A 19,630-nucleotide genomic window follows, 5' to 3' on the forward strand; every position below is an offset into this window, starting at 1 on the left:
TTCCAAAATCAATTAGGAAACTAAGTAAAGCACTTGGATAACTCTTTGTACTCACTTGGACACTCTCTCTCCTACCTTTTTAGGAAACTTTCCTAAACTCTCTCATCCATTTTTTTTTTTTGGAAACTTTCCTAAATTCTCTCATCCATTTTTTAGGAAACTCTCCTAAAATTCTCTCATCCATTTTTAGGACCTTTCCTATATTCTCTCATCCACTTTAGGAAACTCTCCTATATTCTTCCTAGATTCTAGGAACACTTTCCTACATTTTCTCCTACATTCTTGTGATTACACTTGTGGAAAGGTTGGTAACGGTTGTTGGACTTGAGCAGCATTTCTCAACTACCTAACCCAATAGGTAAAGGTATTTGGTAAGTCCATTAGAGTGACATCCATATACACGAGTGCGAGTGGAAACACGTAAGGGAGCGAGTGAGGACTGTTCTACTAATTTTTGTTGAGTTTTGCAGGTAATAAAAGTATGAGACAAACGAATGCTCAACTGGAGCTTCACCATCTTGTGCCTAAAGGAGTAAATACTGTGGCCTTGCGTGAGATAACTAAGCAATTGGAAATCATCAAAGCTCAAAAAAATGATTGGTTTTATACACGTTGCCATATCAAGGATAAAGTTTGCAGCTTAGCCATTGATAAGGGTTGTGAAGTTAATCTCGCAAGTACTGTCTTGGTTGAGAAATTGAATCTTCCAACCATTGATCATCTTCGACCTTACAAGTTGCAAAGTGATAGTGGTGATATTTGGATTACTAAGCACACACTTGTTCCTTTTCGTATTGGTCAATACGTGGATGAGGTGTTGTGTGATGTGGTTCCCATTCAAGTGACGCATGTACTGTTGGGACAATGGTGGATGTTTAATCGAGAAGTCAAATATGATGGATATACTAATAAGTATTCCTTCACATTTAATGGCCATCGTACCAGGCTTGTGTCGCTTAACTCTAAGCAACTTTGTATTGATCTAGCATACATGAAGAGTGAGCATGAGCGTTATAGTATGAAGAAAGAGTTGGAGGAGAGAATTATGACTGAAGAGGTAACATTCGAGGGGGTTGAAAAGGAGAACGAGGTTGAGAATAATGAGGGGAAAAAGTCAGCTACTGAGCATGAAAAAGAGATTAAAAATTCTAAGAGTAAGCTGATTGTGAGAAAGGATGTGAGATCATATGTTTTTTCTGACGATCTTGACTCTACTTTGTTTAGTGTTTCTACTTTTATGCAGGTTAAGCAAGGAAAAATTGAGTTGATCTTGGCATGTTCTATGCCTAAATCCATTGGTGAATATCAAACTTTTCATGGAGTTTGCACCTTAAGTGTTGTCTCTCTTTGTCATCCACTGATGTTCAACGTCAACCATGAGCCTGATTTGCTTGTTGGGAGGAATAATGAAGTTTCAAAGGGAGTTTCTACACTTGAAACTTGTTATAAATTTCCTTCTTATTTTGTTGGTGACAATCCTTTCCTCATTGGTCCAAATTCTGATTCCTTACAACCTGGTTTTATTCTTCAATTTGAGGGTTCAAAAGCTACCTATCTCGATCTTGTTCCATTTGTGCAAGATAGGCCATACCCACAACAACTTGCAATGAATTTTATAACTTTGCACAATCATGTCCGAGACTTTTCTAACCTGATTGAGCATCACTATGAAGATCCTTATCTTGTGAATGTGACTGGTAAGCTGTCAAGTGATTTTATATCTACAAATGCTAATCGTGTGATTTATTGTGTAGGGCCAAATTCGACCATTCATGACACAGGACTGATTAGAGAGCTTTGGAATGGTTGGAGTCAAGCCTTGAGTTTCCCATGGCAGATTGTGAGCATTTTCAAGCTGACCAAGAGACATGTGCACCGAATTACAATAATCATGACGTATGCAAGTATCATTCATTCTAAGAGAGCCAATATGTGGAGATTTGAAGTTTCATACTGCCAATTCTTGTAGTACTATTCATTTCCAAACACGATTTGAGGACAAATCTTTTTCAAGAGGAGGGGAATGATACGAAATATGGGCCGCTTATGGGCCATGTTTTGGGCTGCAAGAGATTGAATCTTTTAGTAATAGTTAGTAGTTTATTTTCCAGATTTCTATTTTATTTGCGAGGAATAAATTCGGTCCAAGACCTCATGTTGAGTTGGATCCGAATTATAGAGTCTAGGCTCACCATTACTTAAGTTGGTTAGTTAGCTTTTATTGGGTTATGTTGGGCCAGCTTAAAAGCCTTCATTGGATCGATTATAAGCTGACCATTAGATAGTGGATTTGAGTAGTAGAATTGGCCCAAAGGCCTAGCCTAACTGAGTTAGGGTTTTCCCAAGTTACTTTAGGTTTTCAAGTTGTATGGCTATATATAGCCAAGGCAAGAGACCTTCATGGGCAGTTTTTGAAGATCAATAAAATTGTGAGTTTTCACTTTTCTCTTTCCAAGAGAGCCTCTTTGAATATTTGAGAATCTTTCTCAAGTTATTCAAATGAACTTATCAATCAAGTAGTCTCCTTGATTGTGGCGTTCCTCTACCTTACAATTTGGTTCATTAATTCGATTGGTTGCGGGTTGAGATAGTATCAATATTGTTCGTGACTTCTAGGGATTAGTTGGGTCAAATTTCCGCTGCCTAAGCCATGGTGTTTTGGTTGTCTAGATCGGGGTTTCACATCACTTGATATGACACCTTGTGTAGAAAAGGTTGTCCCGTTGTACCTCCATTTCCTCCTCTTTGGCGCGGGTAGTGAGGACCTTTCGAACCACTAGGCATCCAATCTCCTCATGCGTAGGTATCTCCTCACTCGATTCATTCTCTTCCTCTTCTAGAGGTGGCATCCCCTCGTACTCCTCTTCCTCATCTGATACAATTTCCCCATTTGGCAACATCAGCATGGTCCTTTGGCTGGGGCATTGAGAAGCGATGTGGCCAAATCCTTGACACTTAAAGCACTTGGTGTCTCGGCCACGTGGTTTGGAAGCTGCATTATTACCCTTAAAGTCAGGCTTGGGCGTCGCCTTGGAAGGGAGGCCATTCGGCCTTGGAGGGTAAGAAGGAGCTGCGGCCTTCTCCTCCCTTTTTGGTTGAGAAGTGCGCCAATTTCCAGCTTGATAAGTAGTGCTTTGTCATGCAGTACCCCTCCTCTTGAGGCGCCGTTCAATTGTAACCGCCTTCTCTAGCATTTCATTCATGTCGAGGTAGTGTTGGAGTTCCACTACTTCAGCAATCTCGGGCCTCAATCCATGTAGAAAATGAGCCATCGTGGCCTCTCCATCTTCACGCAAATCCGCCTTCATGATGGCCATTTCCATCTCCTTGTAATAATCCTCATTTGACATGGACCCTTGGTTGAGAGCTTGTAGCCGACGGTGTAGATCTCGACTATAGTAGCTCGGAACGAACCTTTTTCTCATCAGACTCCTCATTTCCTCCCAAGTTTCCACAGGTCTCTCACGATTTCTCCTTCGGCTTAGTCTAAGTTGGTCCCACCAAATGGAGGCGTAGTCAGTGAATTCTACGGCTGCTAGTTTCACCTTTTGCTCCTCCGTATAGGTGTGGCATTCATAGACTAACTCAATTTTCCGTTCCCATTCCAAGTACGCCTCGGGGTCCGACTTGCCTTGGAATGAGGGAATCTTGAGTTTGACACCTTTAATGGTGTCATCTCCTCGACGTTGGAACCTTTGATCATTTTGGTGCCTCCCCTCAAACGCTTCCTCTTCATCGTTTGAGTATGCCGATTCTTTGCCCTTACTCGGGGTAGGTGGAGGTTTCGAGTTCTCCAACTGATCAATTCGATCATGCAATGGTTCAATTTCATTCTTAAGCAATCGTTTGAACTCCCTCATCATGGCTTCCAACTGTAGTTTGATGTCCATGGTTTGTTCACCAACTTCACTAGACATATTTAGTCCACCTGCAAAACAAATAAACAAAACGAGTTCCTCTCTCTCTTTTTTTTTTAATACAATGTATAGGTCACTCACACTCGTGTTTCACTCAAGTGTATCACTCTCTAATAATCTTACCAAGCAATTCCTTGGCTTGCTAGTTGCTCGAGTTGAACAAACCAGGCGTCACCGCAGTGTACGTTCTTGACTAGTCAACAAGTGACACACAAGCTAGTAGCAATAAATGGAGGTTAATGACTAAGACCTAGACACGACTCAAGACTCAGAATATAGCTGGACAATAACTAACAACTCAAAAGAAAGTAAGACAATTAACTTGAATGCTGAAATTTTGAAAATCCTAGAAAACTCTACCCGAAACCCAATTTTCTGGAATTTGTTGAGCTGCTGGTCCGTGGTCTTTTTGGTAAGGGTTTTGGAGTATTTTGGGTGGCCTTAGGCTGCTCAAATAATGGGCACTCTACTACCTAAAACTCAGCCCAATCGGGTGTCACAATTGCTCCAACGGTTTTAGGAAAATTCAAGAATTCAAGATTCGGAAATTGGAAAGTTTGATCTGATTTGGACACTTGGGGTTGCCAAGGATTGGAAACCTTGGAGTTTGGTTAGATTTGGGAGTCCCAAGTGGTTCAAATTCGAAATTTTGGGGCTGGTCAGATTTGGAAGTCAGATTTTGCACCAAATTTGGTAAACTTGTAGGCTGTCAAGAATTGGAGGTTGTTCAGATTCGGAAGTCCAAGTTTGAATCAGATTTGGTGGCTTGAAGGTTGACCAAGACTAGGGCTGTTCAGATTTGGAAGTCCAAGTTTGAATCAGATTTGGTAAAACTTGAAAGCTGGTCAAGAATTGGAGGTTGTTCAGATTTGGAAGTCCAAGTTTGAATCAGATTTGGTAAAACTTGAAGTCTGGTCAAAAATTGGAAACTAGAGGGTACTTACTGCGGCTCAGCCCGCCGTTTGGAGCTTGAACACTTGCATCTTCAATTGTAAGCAGCATTTTAGTAGTCGTGCAAGGATGTTCCAACTCAATTCCTTCAATGCCCGGTTTCTCTTGGGTTTGGATGGCACGTACCAAGGCTTGGAGGGACTCCTTGAATCTCTTAGCTCGTCCTCGTGTCACTGGGCCTTGGGGCACCTTCACAGGGTCTACTTGTACACTTTGGGCCTCGTGCTCAACCGCATCACACAGTTTATCCACATGAAATAGAAATCCATCATGCAAAAAGTACTTTCCATGTGGGTTCTTAACACACGTAGCATATATGTCACCAAAGTCATGATCATGTGTGTAGAGTTCCTTAATCATTTCGAACCCTAATAATTTAGCATCAAGACAGGTAAGCAAAGAGTGTCTACGTGACAAGGCATCAGCTACCACATTCGTCTTGCCAGTCTTGTACTTAATCACATAGGAGAAGGTGTCAATGAAACTTACCCATTTTGCATGTCTCTTGCTTAACTTGGGTTGCCCCTTGAGAAACTTCAGTGACTCGTGATCAGTGTGTATCACGAACTCCTGAGGGCGAAGATAGTGTTGCCAGGTCTCCAAGGCCCTCACCAATGCGTACAACTCCTTGTCATACGTTGGGTAGTTTAAAGCAGCTCCTCCCAGTTTTTCGCTAAAGAAGGCACAAGGCCTTTTGTCTTGTATGAGGACAGCGCCAATACCTACACTAGAAGCATCACACTCGATTTCAAAAGTCTTGTTAAAGTTTGGTAATGCTAAAACAGGTGCATGTGTGAGTTTGTTTTTTAGGGTAAGAAATGCTTGTTCTTGGTCTTTCCCCCAATAGGACTTGTCATTTTTCTAGGTCACGGTGGTCATTGGGGCGGCAATGGTGCTGAAATCCTTGACAAAGCACCGGTAAAAGCCTGCCAATCCAAGAAAGCTACGTACCTCAGGGACGGATGTAGGAGTTGGCCATTGCTCGATGGCCTCAATCTTGGACTTGTCTACTTTGATACCCTGCAAACTCACTACATAGCCCAGAAACACAAGTTCATTAGTACAAAAGGTGCACTTCTTAAGGTTAGCGTATAGACGCGCCTTTCGAAGTGTCTCAAGAACTAGTCTCACATGCTCCAAGTGTTCATGTTCGCTGCGACTATATATCAGAATGTCATCAAAGTAAACTATGACAAATTTGCCAATGAACTCCCTCAAGACATGGTTCATTAGTCGCATGAAGGTGCTAGGGGCGTTAGTCAATCCAAAAGGCATGACTATCTACTCATAGAGACCATGCTTGGTTTTGAAGGCCGTTTTCCATTCATCGCCTTCTTTCATCCTAATTTGATGATAGCCACTCCTTAAATCGATTTTGGTGAATATGACAGCACCATCGAGTTCATCAAGCATATCATCTAATCTAGGAATGGGATGACGATACTTAACAGTAATCGCATTGACGGCCCTACAGTCAGTGCACATTCGAAAAGTACCATCCTTTTTAGGGACGAGGACCACAGGCACAGCACAACGACTGAGACTCTCTTTTACCCAACCCTTACCTAATAGGCCATCAACTTGCCTTTGAAGCTCTTTTGTCTCCTCAGGACCCATGCGGTAAGCAGGTTTGTTGGATAGTGGTGATCCAGGAATGAAGTCGATCTGGTGTTCAATCCCTCAAATGGGTGGTAAGCCATCAGGGACCTCGTCAGGGAAGACATCTGATACGAACCAAGAGACACCATTGCGAACTATTCGAGTTCCCCTAGGACCCGTAACTCGAGCACGAGCTAAGAAGATGAGGGAGGAACTCCAAGGACTTGTTCATGAGATACAAGGCCAAGAAATTGTTCCCAAGGTCATGGAGGGGCTTGAGCATGAAGGAATGAAAGTCATCCACGTAGTGCACGCCAAAGAGAACCATGTGTGACCCTTCTCTAGTCACATTTGCTGTTTTAGTTAAGTCATTGTAATAAGGGCTTAATGGTCCATAGCCTTGCTTTATTTACCTAAGCGATGATCTCATAAGGTTATTTACCTAAGCAATGACCTCATAAGGTTGTTTACCTAAGGGATGACCTCATAAGGTTTGGTCAAGCCCACAATTCTTAGTCTTATGGAAATAGTCAAGCCTACAATTGTTAGTCTTAGTCAAGACCACAACTCTAGACTAGTTCCATATTTAGTTGTTCATCTCTATGTAAGGCTATAAATAGCCCACACTTCCAATGGTTTATGGATTCAATCAATAAATCAGATTTTAAGAGTTTTCTTGGTTTCTCCAAGGCTTCTTGAATACCTTAGAATTTCTCTAGGTGTTCGTGACTTATCAATCTAGAATCGCACTAGGTTGTGGCGTCTTCTACCATTATACCAAGGTTCGTTAACCACGTGATTAACGGGTTGAGGTCATCCGCTTCAAACTTGGTGTCCTCTTGTCGATCCTGAAGCTAATCTTTTACGGGTTTCGTCACAAGGTTGGCGACGTTCGTATCAGTTGGTAATCAGAGCTAATTAAGAGGTATCACGTTATATCCTTTTTTTATTTGCTTTTCGAGTCAAGTTGTCGAAAATTCTGTTTTCGTGTTCAAAGTTGCTATCCGCAATTTCCAGATTTGTTACTTCGTGTTCTTGCGTTATTTTTCCAGATTTGTTACGACATGAACTTGTGTCTAGTTGTTGTTAATTGCTGTGGTTAGCCTGGTTTGGTCCAGCCTTTTTTTTTTTGTGTCTTATTCTTGATTCTTTGTTTGAGTCTTGTTTCTATCCTGTTATATCCATTCAATTCCAGTCTTTTGTTCTATTTGATCATTCGAGGTTACTGTTCATCCGAAAAAAATCAGTTTGTAGCAAGGGTTTTAGAGTCCTATCTAGTTATTACCTTGTGTTCTTGTTTACATACAAAAAAAAAATAGCTGGCTAACCTTACAAAAAATTCCTGGAAATCTGTCTTGATCAAAACTTGGGTTTTTTTTGAAGTTCCTGATTGTTTAAAACCACAATCTTGAAGTTCTTGGAACTTTAGTTGGGATTCTTGAAGCCAACCAAAATCTGTCTTGATCAAATCGTGAAATCTTGGATTGTTTAGGGAGGAAATCATCTTCAATTTTGTGTTTCTTGAATTCTGGGAATTAACATCTTGAATTCTTAAAAGAATCTTGAAGTTTCTGGGTTTTGGGAACCAAATCTTGGTAAACAACAAGGCTGCAAATTTTCAGCTGCCAAAATCCTTGTCTTCACCACAACAATCTTCTTTCTTGACTAAGAACATTTTAGCCACGAAATTTGGCTCTTCTTGGCTGATTAGAAAACAAAAACAAAGGAAGAAGAAGAATATTCAGCCTATTCAAGTCAAATTTCCCAACCTATTCAAGTCAAATTTTCCAACCTGTTCAAGTCAAAATTTCCACCCTTGTTCCCAAAAACAACCAAATCAGTTCCAATCTTGAACTTGACCTTAGAATTTATGGGAACCAGCAAATAGGAAGACTAATCCTTGTTTCCAAAGGATTAAAGAAGAAAAGCCAGCCTTGGGTTTCCAAAACAGTCCTACCACAACACAAATTCATCTTCCATTCGGATTCCATCTTTGCAACCATTGGGGAATTTCTGTCCAATCATTAATTCTGGAAATTTTCGTGCATCATTAGGTTAGTTTTAAGTGTCATTCTGAATCCTCTAAGTGTCCATTTATCTACTAAAACACTGCCCAGAAATGCAGCAACCAGCAGCTCAAAATTCCAGTTTTGGGTAGAGTTTTTGTCTAGGATCCTTAAAATTCAACTTTGAGTCATTCATTGAGTCGTGGTCAGTCCCTTCATCTTTTGTTCTTTTTTTCGTTCAAAGTGCTACAATCTTGTGACCCTGGTTGGTAAGTCGATCCACACTAGAAGGAGTTCTAACTTCTTCGAGGAGTTGACCGAGGAGCCTTGAAAATACCTTGGTGAGTTCTTAGAGTGTTCAAACACGAGAGCGAGAGTAAACACGTGAGGAAGTGTGCGAGATAAACTTTGCTTCTTTCCATTATTATTTTTTTTACCCTACCATGGCTAACGAGGGGGGAGCAAGCTCCCAAGCTTTTGATCTTAAACTTTTCACAGAAGCAATCAAAGGCGAATTGGGACGCATGATGGACCAAAAACTTGAACTGATGCACCAACGCATTGACAGCTTAGAGTTGTCTCATGGAAGCTCCAAAGGCAGCCGTGGAAAGGCTTATGCACATGAGTCTAGCGACTCTAACTCAGACAACAACTATGAGCATAAGCAAAGTAGGTCCAAGCGTGATGCTAGGCCTTCAAATGACCACATTCCGGGCATAAAGATGAAAATTCCGCCTTTCCAAGGACGATCAGACCCTGATGCCTACTTAGAGTGGGAGAAGCGGATTGAACTTGTTTTCGATTGCAATACTTACTCGGAGGAGCAAAAGGTCAAGTTGGCCGTGGTCGAATTCACCGACTACGCCATTGTGTGGTGGGATCAACTCTCCACTAGTCGAAGGAGGAGTCGTGAACCTACCATACAAACTTGGACGGAGCTAAGACGACTAATGAGGAAGCGTTTCGTACCAAGTCACTACTACCGTGACTTGTACCAAAAGCTTCAAACCCTCAACCAAGGAGTACGAAGTGTCGAGGACTATCACAAAGAAATGGAAATACTCATGCTACGGGCAGACATCATGGAGGATTGAGAAGCAACAATGGCACGCTTCTTGAACGGACTAAGGCCCGAAATCGCTGACCAAGTAGAGTTACACCACTATGTGGAACTTGGGGATTTGGTGGAAAAGGCCATCAAGATTGAAAGGAGGATTAAGAGGAGGGGTTCGACTCGGAGTTACTCCAACTTTTCACCCTCTTATCTCGGAACTACACCGCCAAAGATAGAGGATAAAGGGCCGAGTAATTCCATCCCTTCAAGACCAAGGCCGGATATGACTAAGTGGGAGTCTAAGGCAACACCAAAGACTGCCATTGAGTCGAGCATGGGGCGAAATCGAGATACTAGATGCTTCAAATGCCAAGGCCGAGGGCATATTGCTAGCCAATGCCCGAACCAACGCACTATGATCATCTTACCCAATGGTGAGTTTTTCACCGATGATGAAGATGAGAAGGAGGAGTTGCCATCCCTTGAGGAAGAAGAGGAAGCATTACTCGTCGATGAACGAGTTGGACTCGTTGTCAGACGAGCCTTAGCAACCCAAGTGAAAGCTGCCGACCATGTACAAAGGGAGAACATTTTCTACACCCGTTGCTATATCAAAGGCAAGGTATGTAGTTTGATCATAGATGGAGGTAGTTGTGCTAACGTCGCTAGTGCCTTGATGGTGGAGAAACTAGCACTACCCACTCTACGACATCCAACACCTTATCGTTTGCAATGGTTGAATGATAGTGGGGATGTTCGTGTGACCAAGCAAGTCCAAGTACCTTTCCGAATTGGAAAGTATGAGGACGTGGTGTTATGCGACGTGGTCCCTATGCAAGCATGTCACATACTATTGGGGAGACCATGGCAATTCGACAAGGGAGTTACATTCGATGGCATTACCAATAAATACTCTTTCAAGCAAGGCGAGAAGAGGATTGTGCTTGTGCCACTCACTCCTATCCAAGTTCGTGAAGATCAAGAAAGCCTGATCAAGGAGAGCGAGCTTGAGAATGAGAAGAAAAAAATAGAAAAAATCGAGAGCTCAACAGGAAATGATAAGGCCGAGAAAATTGAGAGGAAAAAGACATATAGTGAGCCGGCCAAAATTGAAAAGAGAGAGAAAAGGCAAAATCTATTGATAAAAGCCAATGTAGTAAGAAAAGCTTTGAGTGTTAATACACTCATCTTTGTACTTTTGAGCAAAGAGGTGTTGGTTGTTATAAGTGATCTTACTAATACTCTACCATCTAGTATTGTCTCTCTTTTGCAGGATTATGAGGATGTCTTTCCCGATGAGATTCCAAATGGACTACCACCAATAAGGGGAATTGAGCATCAAATTGACTTGGTTCCAGGTGCCCCACTTCCTAACAGACCAGCCTACAAAATGGATCCAGATGAGACAAAGGAACTCCAACGCCAAATCGAAGAGCTTCTAACAAAGGGATGGGCACGAGAAAGCTTGAGCCCATGTGCGGTTCCCGTCATCTTGGTGCCTAAAAAGGATGGAAGTTGGCGAATGTGCACTGACTGTAGGGCCGTTAATGCAATAACGGTAAAATATCGTCACCCTATTCCTAGACTTGATGATATGTTAGATGAGCTATATGGTGCTGTGATTTTCACTAAAATTGATCTAAAAAGCGGTTATCATCAAATTAGGATGAAAGAGGGGGATGAATGGAAAACGGCCTTTAAAACCAAACATGGCTTGTACGAGTGGTTAGTTATGCCATTTGGACTAACTAATGCACCTACGTTCATGAGGTTGATGAACCATGTACTTCGTCCATTCCTTGGAAATTTTGTAGTTGTATATTTTGACGATATCCTGATTTATAGTAGGAGCTTAGATGAGCATGTTGAACATGTGAAGCTTGTTCTTGATGTACTTCGAAGGGAAAAGCTCTATGCTAACCTTAAGAAGTGCTCCTTTTGTACTGATCAACTTGTCTTCCTAGGCTTTGTTATGAGTAAATAGGGAATCAAAGTGGACGAGGAGAAGGTTAAAGCAATTCGAGAATGGCCTACTCCAAGCACAGTGGGTGAGGTACGTAGCTTCCATGGTCTTGCTAGTTTTTATAGACGATTTGTTAAAGATTTTAGTACCATTGCTGCACCTCTAACTGCTGTAATTAAGAAAAATGAGCCATTTGTGTGGAGAGATGCTCAAGTACGTGCTTTCCAAATGCTTAAACATCAACTCACACATGCACCACTACTTGCATTACCATGCTTTGACAAGATGTTTGAAATAGAGTGTGATGCATCTGGGGTGGGTATTGGAGCTGTCCTAATGCAAGAGGGCAAACCAATTGCATACTTTAGTGAAAAACTCAATGGGGCAGCTTTGAACTATTCCACTTATGATAAGGAGTTGTACTCCTTAATCCGTGCTTTAGAAACTTGGCAACATTACTTGAGACCAAGGGAATTTGTCATACACACTGACCATGAGTCGCTTAAGCACATTAAGTCACAACACAAGTTGAATAAGCGTCATGTTAGGTGGATTGCATTTATTGAAACCTTCCCTTATGTGATTAAGTACAAAGTGGGGAAAACTAATGTTGTTGCTGATGCATTATCACGTCGGTACTCTTTGCTCACTCAACTTGATGCAAGGTTGTTAGGATTTGAATTAGTTAAAGAGTTATACACCGATGACCCAGATTTCTCAGGTATTTATGACTCTTGTGGTTCAGCAACTCAAGGTAAATTCTACATCCTTGATGGATTTCTTTTCTACCTCAATCGACTATGTATACCTAACTGCTCTATTCGCTCTTTACTTGTTAGGGAAGCACACGGAGGTGGCTTGATGGGACACTTTAGCGTGGCTAAAACCTTAGCTATCCTTCAAGAGCACTTCCATTGGCCAAGGATGAAACGAGATGTGGAGCGAATGGTGGCTAAATACATTACTTGCCACAAAGCTAAGTCTAAACTTCAACCCTATGGCCTTTATAGTCCTTTACCTGTACCTAAGGAACCTTGGACCGACATTTCCATGGATTTTGTTTTAGGGTTGCCCAGGTCAAAGAGGGGAAATGATAGCATCTTTGTTATTGTTGACAGATTTTCAAAAATGGCACATTTTATACCATGTCACAAAACAGATGATGCATCTCACATTGCTGATTTGTTTTTCAAAGAAATCATTAGATTGTATGGCATGCCTAGGACAATTGTCTCTGATAGGGATGTCAAATTTTTGAGTTATTTTTGGAAAACTTTGTGGGGAAAATTGGGTACCAAATTGCTATTTTCTACTACTAGTCACCCACAAACTGATGGCCAAACTGAGGTTGTCAATCGTACACTATCTACACTCTTGCGTGCCATCATTAGAAAAAACATTAGAACCTGGGAAGAGTGTTTACCCCATGTTGAGTTTGCATACAATCGCACGGTGCATAGTTCTACTCATTTTTCACCATTTGAAATAGTCTATGGTTTTAACCCTTTAACACCACTAGACTTATCACCTTTACCTTCTTCTGAGCACATTAACATGGATGGTGCTAAACGAGCAGATTTTGTCAAGAAATTACACGAGCAGGTACGCCTAAACATTGAGCAAAGGATGGACCAAGTTGCTCAACGGGTTAACAAGGGACGCCAACGCGTTGTGTTTGAACCTGGTGACTGGGTGTGGTTACATCTACGCAAGGAAAGGTTCCCAGTCCAAAGGCGCAATAAATTACTTCCCCGAGGAGATGGGCCGTTCCAAGTCATCAAGCGCATCAATGACAATGCTTACAAACTGGACCTACCCGGTGAGTACAAGTGAGCGCTACATTCAATGTCTCTGATCTATCTCCTTTTCTTGCAGACGATGAAGCTGATTTGAGGACAAATCCTTTTAAAGAGGAGGGGGATGATACGAACCAAGAGACACCATTGCGAACTATTCGAGTTCCCCTAGGACCCGTAACTCGAGCACGAGCTAAGAAGATGAGGGAGGAACTCCAAGGACTTGTTCATGAGATACAAGGCCAAGAAATTGTTCCCAAGGTCATGGAGGGGCTTGAGCATGAAGGAATGAAAGTCATCCACGTAGTGCACGCCAAAGAGAACCATGTGTGACCCTTCTCTAGTCACATTTGCTGTTTTAGTTAAGTCATTGTAATAAGGGCTTAATGGTCCATAGCCTTGCTTTATTTACCTAAGCGATGATCTCATAAGGTTATTTACCTAAGCAATGACCTCATAAGGTTGTTTACCTAAGGGATGACCTCATAAGGTTTGGTCAAGCCCACAATTCTTAGTCTTATGGAAATAGTCAAGCCTACAATTGTTAGTCTTAGTCAAGACCACAACTCTAGACTAGTTCCACATTTAGTTGTTCATCTCTATGTAAAGGCTATAAATAGCCCACACTTCCAATGGTTTATGGATTCAATCAATAAATCAGATTTTGAGAGTTTTCTTGGTTTCTCCAAGGCTTCTTGAATACCTTAGAATTTCTCTAGGTGTTCGTGACTTATCAATCTAGAATCGCACTAGGTTGTGGCGTCTTCTACCATTATACCAAGGTTCGTTAACCACGTGATTAACGGGTTGAGGTCATCCGCTTCAAACTTGGTGTCCTCTTGTCGATCCTGAAGCTAATCTTTTACGGGTTTCGTCACAAGGTTGGCGACGTTCGTATCAACATCCCCAAATTCCTGCAAAAGAGCAACCATACTCGAAGGCAATGCCTTGTCGAGTTCAGCAACATCCAACAGCACATGCTTGCAAATTATGAGAAGTACAGGCTGATCAGAATTGACAATTTTTCTAACGTCCTTAGCCTGAATAATCATGTTTTGCTTCCTAGTGGTAGGTGTAGTGGGTGCTTTGCCATGTGTATCACTAGGTGTGCTCACTTGACCCTTGGTCGCTGGCTCACTTGCAGAAGTGGAGCCCTTGCCAGGGTCGACCGCCTTTTGCTTCCTCCTTTGTCGGTCTTGTTCACACTCTCTTTGCAACTTAAGTTGGTCCTCATACACTTGTGCAGGTATGAGTGGTGTGAGGACCTTACGTTTGCCATCATGCAAGAGTGTGTACTTGTTGGCCCTTCCGTCGAATGTGACGTATTTGTCGAATTGCCAAGGTCTCCCCAAGATGACATGGGTAGCATGCATTGGCACGACGTCACAAACAATTTCATCAGTGTAAGTTCCAATGGAAAAGGAAACGCTTACCTGTTTGAAGACACGTACCTCGCCATCCTCACTCAGCCATTGGAGGCGATAAGGGTGTGGGTGTCTAGTGGTTAGAAGCCCTAAGCTCTCAACCATGAGTAAGCTTGCCACCGTCGATGATGAGGCTACACACCTTGTCACCTACTTTACAGCGGGTGTAAAACAGATTCTCTCGTTGTAGTTGCTCATCCTCCTTAACTCGAGCGCTTAGCACTCGCTGTGCCACCAAGCACCCTATTTCCCCTTGTGTAGGCGAGCAATCTTCCTCAGCAGAGTCTTTATCTAGGCAGTCGCCTTTGGTCAATTCGGGTATCTCCTCATAGTCGTCATCATCGGACACGATCTCGCCATTGTGAGTGAGTATCATGACCCGTTGGTTCGGACATTGAGATTGAATATGTCCAAACCCTTGGCACTTAAAGCATTTGATGTCCCTACTCCTAGTCTTAGGAGTCTCATGTGGTGCCTTAGAAGTAGACCTGGATACATCAGTAACTTTGTTAGGGGTGGAATTGGAATGTCGGTTAGGCACATTACCTTGTATTCGGCTTGAAGAGGTTGGTGTGGCCGAATATCCAGCTCCAGAATTTAGAAGCAACATGACACACAAGTAGCGGACAGAATCTTTCAATGAAACGACGCAACAAGAACAGAAATTAACGCGACAAGGACAAGAAACTAACGAACAGAATCTTTTTTTTTTAATGAAGAAACACCTAACCAAACAGAAATTTGTCGACACACAAGACTATGGGTGCAGACAGAAAAAAAATTTTTTTTGGCAAACTTTTTTTTTTTTTTAGCTACTCGAACAGAATTTTGTAACAAGGCAGCGGAATCAACTAAAAAAAAACTAAGACAAAGCTACAGATATAACAGAAGATACCTCAACCAAAGCTCTGAAACCAACTGATACGTTCCTCGATCAACTCGTTTCGAGACACGTAGCACGTTTGCCCAAGGATCTAGCGAGGTTGTCCTACGTTTGGATGGCGTGACTTTAAATCAACACGGCGGCACGTTTTGATTTAGAGCGATAGAACGACACTCCGATGAAGGTGAATACTCCAGGGGAATAGGTCGGTTGAACAATCAAGGACAGGACGCAAGATTGCTCAAGAACCCTTGCCAAAGCAAGTTAAAGGCTCGAACTCTCTCTTAAGAGGAAATAAAAAAAACTAGGAATTTTATTCATAAAACTTGTGTCTCTAATCTTACAAAGCTAGCCTATTTATAGGCTAAAGGTAACACAGAAAACCCTAAAGAAACCCTAAGAGGGGAGTCGGCCATCTTGACTCCAAGATGGGCTGGCCCATTCCTTCTACTAAGCAACTAATCCAACTGAATAAGTAATAAAAACTAAGGCCCTACTCGGTCGACGCACAAGGAGGCCCACTTGATTCTTCATGGGCTTGGATCAAGGTGTAAGTTACTTGATTGTCTCCTTCTAAGCCTTCAATATTTCTATAGGCTCCATGTTGGTCTTGGACAATTCGAACGAGGGTTTAAAGGGATTCTTTGAAGAGCTTGGCCCGTGCACGTGTGACTGGCCCCAATAGGACTCGAACTGGGTCATTGCATGGGCCCTGATCCATGCACACATCATTTCTTGGGCATCCTCCATCCAAGGAATGATAGTAGGGTCTAGAATCTTCTTTTATCCTACTTCATTCCAGTATATCGGTGAACGGCACTTTCGCCCATAAAGAGTGTGAGGACCCGCAAAATTCTCCTTGTTTTATTTTATTTTATTCTATTTTATTTTTCCGCGTGTATTTTCCTTGCTTTCAATCAATTAATCATTTAATTTTCAGAGATTTTATAAGTGAGTATCGTTTTTAAATCATTTATTTTAGTATAAGTGCGTACATGTTAAATTTGAGGTGCATTATGGATGTGAGATCCTGGATTCCAAATTGTCTCAAATAAATTAAATATGGATATTTATAGTAGCTATTGTGTGAAAAATATATTTTACCATGTGTTTTAATTTTCAAAGAGTATTTTACATACCAAAAGTGAAAAATTTAATTGAATCATTAAAATCCTACTTTCAAAACTAAACCGTTAAGTTTAAATTAAATTCAACCAATTAATATTTTCGTGATTGTATGTGCATCCATGCATGTTTAGTACGGGGGTTTGAGTGATTAGTACCTTGGGTTGGTGGGCTTAAGTTAGTTTTAATTAAACTAAGTAAACCAATGGGTTAATTACATTGGATCAAGTAGAGTTTTAGTGTTGGGCCTTTAAGTTTTAATTTCATTAGAAGCCTAAGCCATAAACCCATTAATTACCCAAGCCCATGACCCATCTCTTGTTTTGCTTTACTATTAATAGACTTAGCTATTAAGTTAGGAGGACATAAGACAAAACAAACAAAGCCAACACCAAGAACAAGCTACCGTGAGCTTGGAGAAGAAGAAAGGCAGCATCGGGTGAGCTAGGAGAAGAGAGAAAAAAAAAAAAAAAAAAAGAAAGGGAACTTTGTTGGAGAGTTGGAGCTCAAGGATACATCTCCTCAAAGAATCGGCCAGCTAGGGGGTATGCTTAAGGATTTGAGGTAAACCAATTTCCTAACTCTTGATTCTTGTGGTAAAACATATGATTGATGATTGGAAGTTGAATCTAACTAGCTAGGAACTGATTTGAACGGCTGGAAATTCATTTGATTGGGTGGAATTTAAATGAACTTCAAGTGTTCCTTTTCTGTCAAGATTTCTGTCCGAAATTAGTCTGAAAATTCGAACATGTTGGGAGCTGATTTGGCCTTAGTCCAAAACATGAAAGTTGTAGGGAATGATGTTTTATAGTTGACTGTAAAATTTCAGCTCAATCAGAGCAATGTAGCCTGTGAAAAGACCAAAATACTCCTACTTCCCTGTATTTATCCGAAACTGATAATCAGCTTCTGTAATTGGATGTTTTGACCAGGAATACTACTGATTTGGTTGTTGATGTCTTCTTAAGACTTATAGCCTTGTGTCTTATCTTTCTAATGGCTTTGGAATTACCTGAATTGGAGTTGTGTGTGCTGAGATATGAGTGAATAAAGCAGGACTGCTAGTTGATTTCTGCAGTGAATTTCAAACTGGAAAATCTGGAGATTTTTTGGTAAATTTGACCTAGTTAGGGTGAGAACTGGACTGAGTGGTCTTCATGAAAGTTGTAGGTCTTTTTCTTAGCTTTTCAACGCCTCTAAGAACGCCTTAAACGGACTTTGGTAGCCTGTGATCTGGCCATTTAAAGGTAGTACGGTTAATTAGCCGATTAGTTGGAACTTGGTTCTGCGAATTGGGAATTTGACTAGGTTACACTGGAATTTCGACTAAGTGGTCTTCATCAAAATTGTAACCCTCTGTCTTAGCTTCGAAATGGTATAAATTACATTCCAATCCGATAAGCGTAGCGTCGGATGTGTCCGTTACGCAAAACCCGTCAAATCTGTCTTTTGTTAAGTTTCATTTCCGCATTTGTTATTAGCTCGATTTCTATACTTGTATTGTTTTGAGCCTATGGAATGGCTATTGAAATGAATTTGTGTTGTGGGTAACCTTGGTTTGATTGAGGAAAAATAATGAAGCCAAAATGGCTGGAAAATTAGGTAAACACAAAGGGCGTGCTGCCCAAATTTTCGCCCGAGGGCTAGGTTTCTATTTGAACTTGTATACTTTTGTTAGGCCAATACCATGATTGGTTTTCCATTTTAAAACATGATTTTTCATCCTTGGGTTCAAACAACCCTCTTCTTACTTGAAAGTCATCTTTACACGTTTTACTCTTAATTAGTCGGGTTTCTTTGTTTCCCTTAAATGTTTTGCTCGATAAACTATAATAATGTTCTCTTGTTCAACCTTAGGTTTCATTGGTGATTAAGGGTAATATCCGGAAGGATATTTTGCACGATATTTTGCATTTCTAGGTGAGTGTTCCTTATTTGATTCTATGGCTTGTTGTTATCATTTGCTAATGTGTTAAGTGCTTTTAATGATTTTCAAAACGAGCTTTCTAGGCGAGTGTGTACTTTATCGCACTCGACCTAAATAACTGTGCAATTTTCAAGGATTTAATGATTGAAATGTTACTTGCGCATGAATGTAAGCCTTTTGGGCTGAACTGGCCATTGCCCCTTGTTACCGGTCGTCTCGAGCCAGAAGCGGACTCGGTCGGGCGATTAGGGACTTGGGGTGAACGTTTGGTATACTCGAGTATTACCCTGTAGGTTGGTGGAGACTGGCCAATGGCCAGGACGGGGGTGAATGAATGAATGAACGAACGAACGAGGGTTTATTGATAAACGAAAAATGCATTTTCAAATGATTGGAGGAATAAGGGGAAATATCAGGAGAACGAATGAACGAATGAACGAATTGCTCCTTGTGAGCCGTATCCTTTTAATGAATGTTACTATTGCTTTCCATTGTAAATGTTTCTTGAATTATTGATACTCCATGTTTAATGTATTGAATTGATTGTTTGATTATCTGTTTGGTACCTCACTGAGCTTTAAGCTCACCCCTTTAGTTTTGTTTTCCTTAACAGGGGACGGCGAGCAGGATGAGAGCATAGACTAGCCTAGTCTAGGTCTTTTGTTTCTTTTGTAATGGTTCTCGCCCTAGTGCTTGGCACGGGCTAGTTGTATGGTGAAGTGAGAACCTTTGTACATTTGATGGTTGTACTTCCTTTTGAGATAGCAATGTATATAAGTTCCACTTTAAGTTTGGATTGCTGCCCTATTTATTCTTGTGATTTGTTCTGGATTTGATTAAAGAACGACTGAGTCCCGGCGAGAGTTGGGCAGGCGGCCCGCCAAACCCTCTGGTACGCCTTAGGGGGAGAAAGAGCTTCATACAGTGCAATTTGGATCGACGAATGGTAACTGTTATTATAGGCGAACTCCACTAACGTCCT

At 41.4% G+C, this 19,630-nt stretch overlaps 1 long non-coding RNA gene across 1 annotated transcript; it reads left to right on the top strand.

The window, feature by feature from the left end:
• Positions 1 to 16,797: 16,797 nt before the first annotated feature.
• LOC140013970 (uncharacterized) lies at positions 16,798 to 19,408 on the top strand. Its single transcript, XR_011820816.1, has 3 exons — positions 16,798 to 17,282; positions 18,579 to 18,641; positions 19,262 to 19,408. It is a non-coding gene; the product is annotated as an uncharacterized lncRNA (long non-coding RNA).
• Positions 19,409 to 19,630: the final 222 nt, after the last annotated feature.

This window comes from Coffea arabica, chromosome 9c, assembly GCF_036785885.1.
Source record: "Coffea arabica cultivar ET-39 chromosome 9c, Coffea Arabica ET-39 HiFi, whole genome shotgun sequence".
Taxonomy (NCBI): domain Eukaryota; kingdom Viridiplantae; phylum Streptophyta; class Magnoliopsida; order Gentianales; family Rubiaceae; genus Coffea; species Coffea arabica.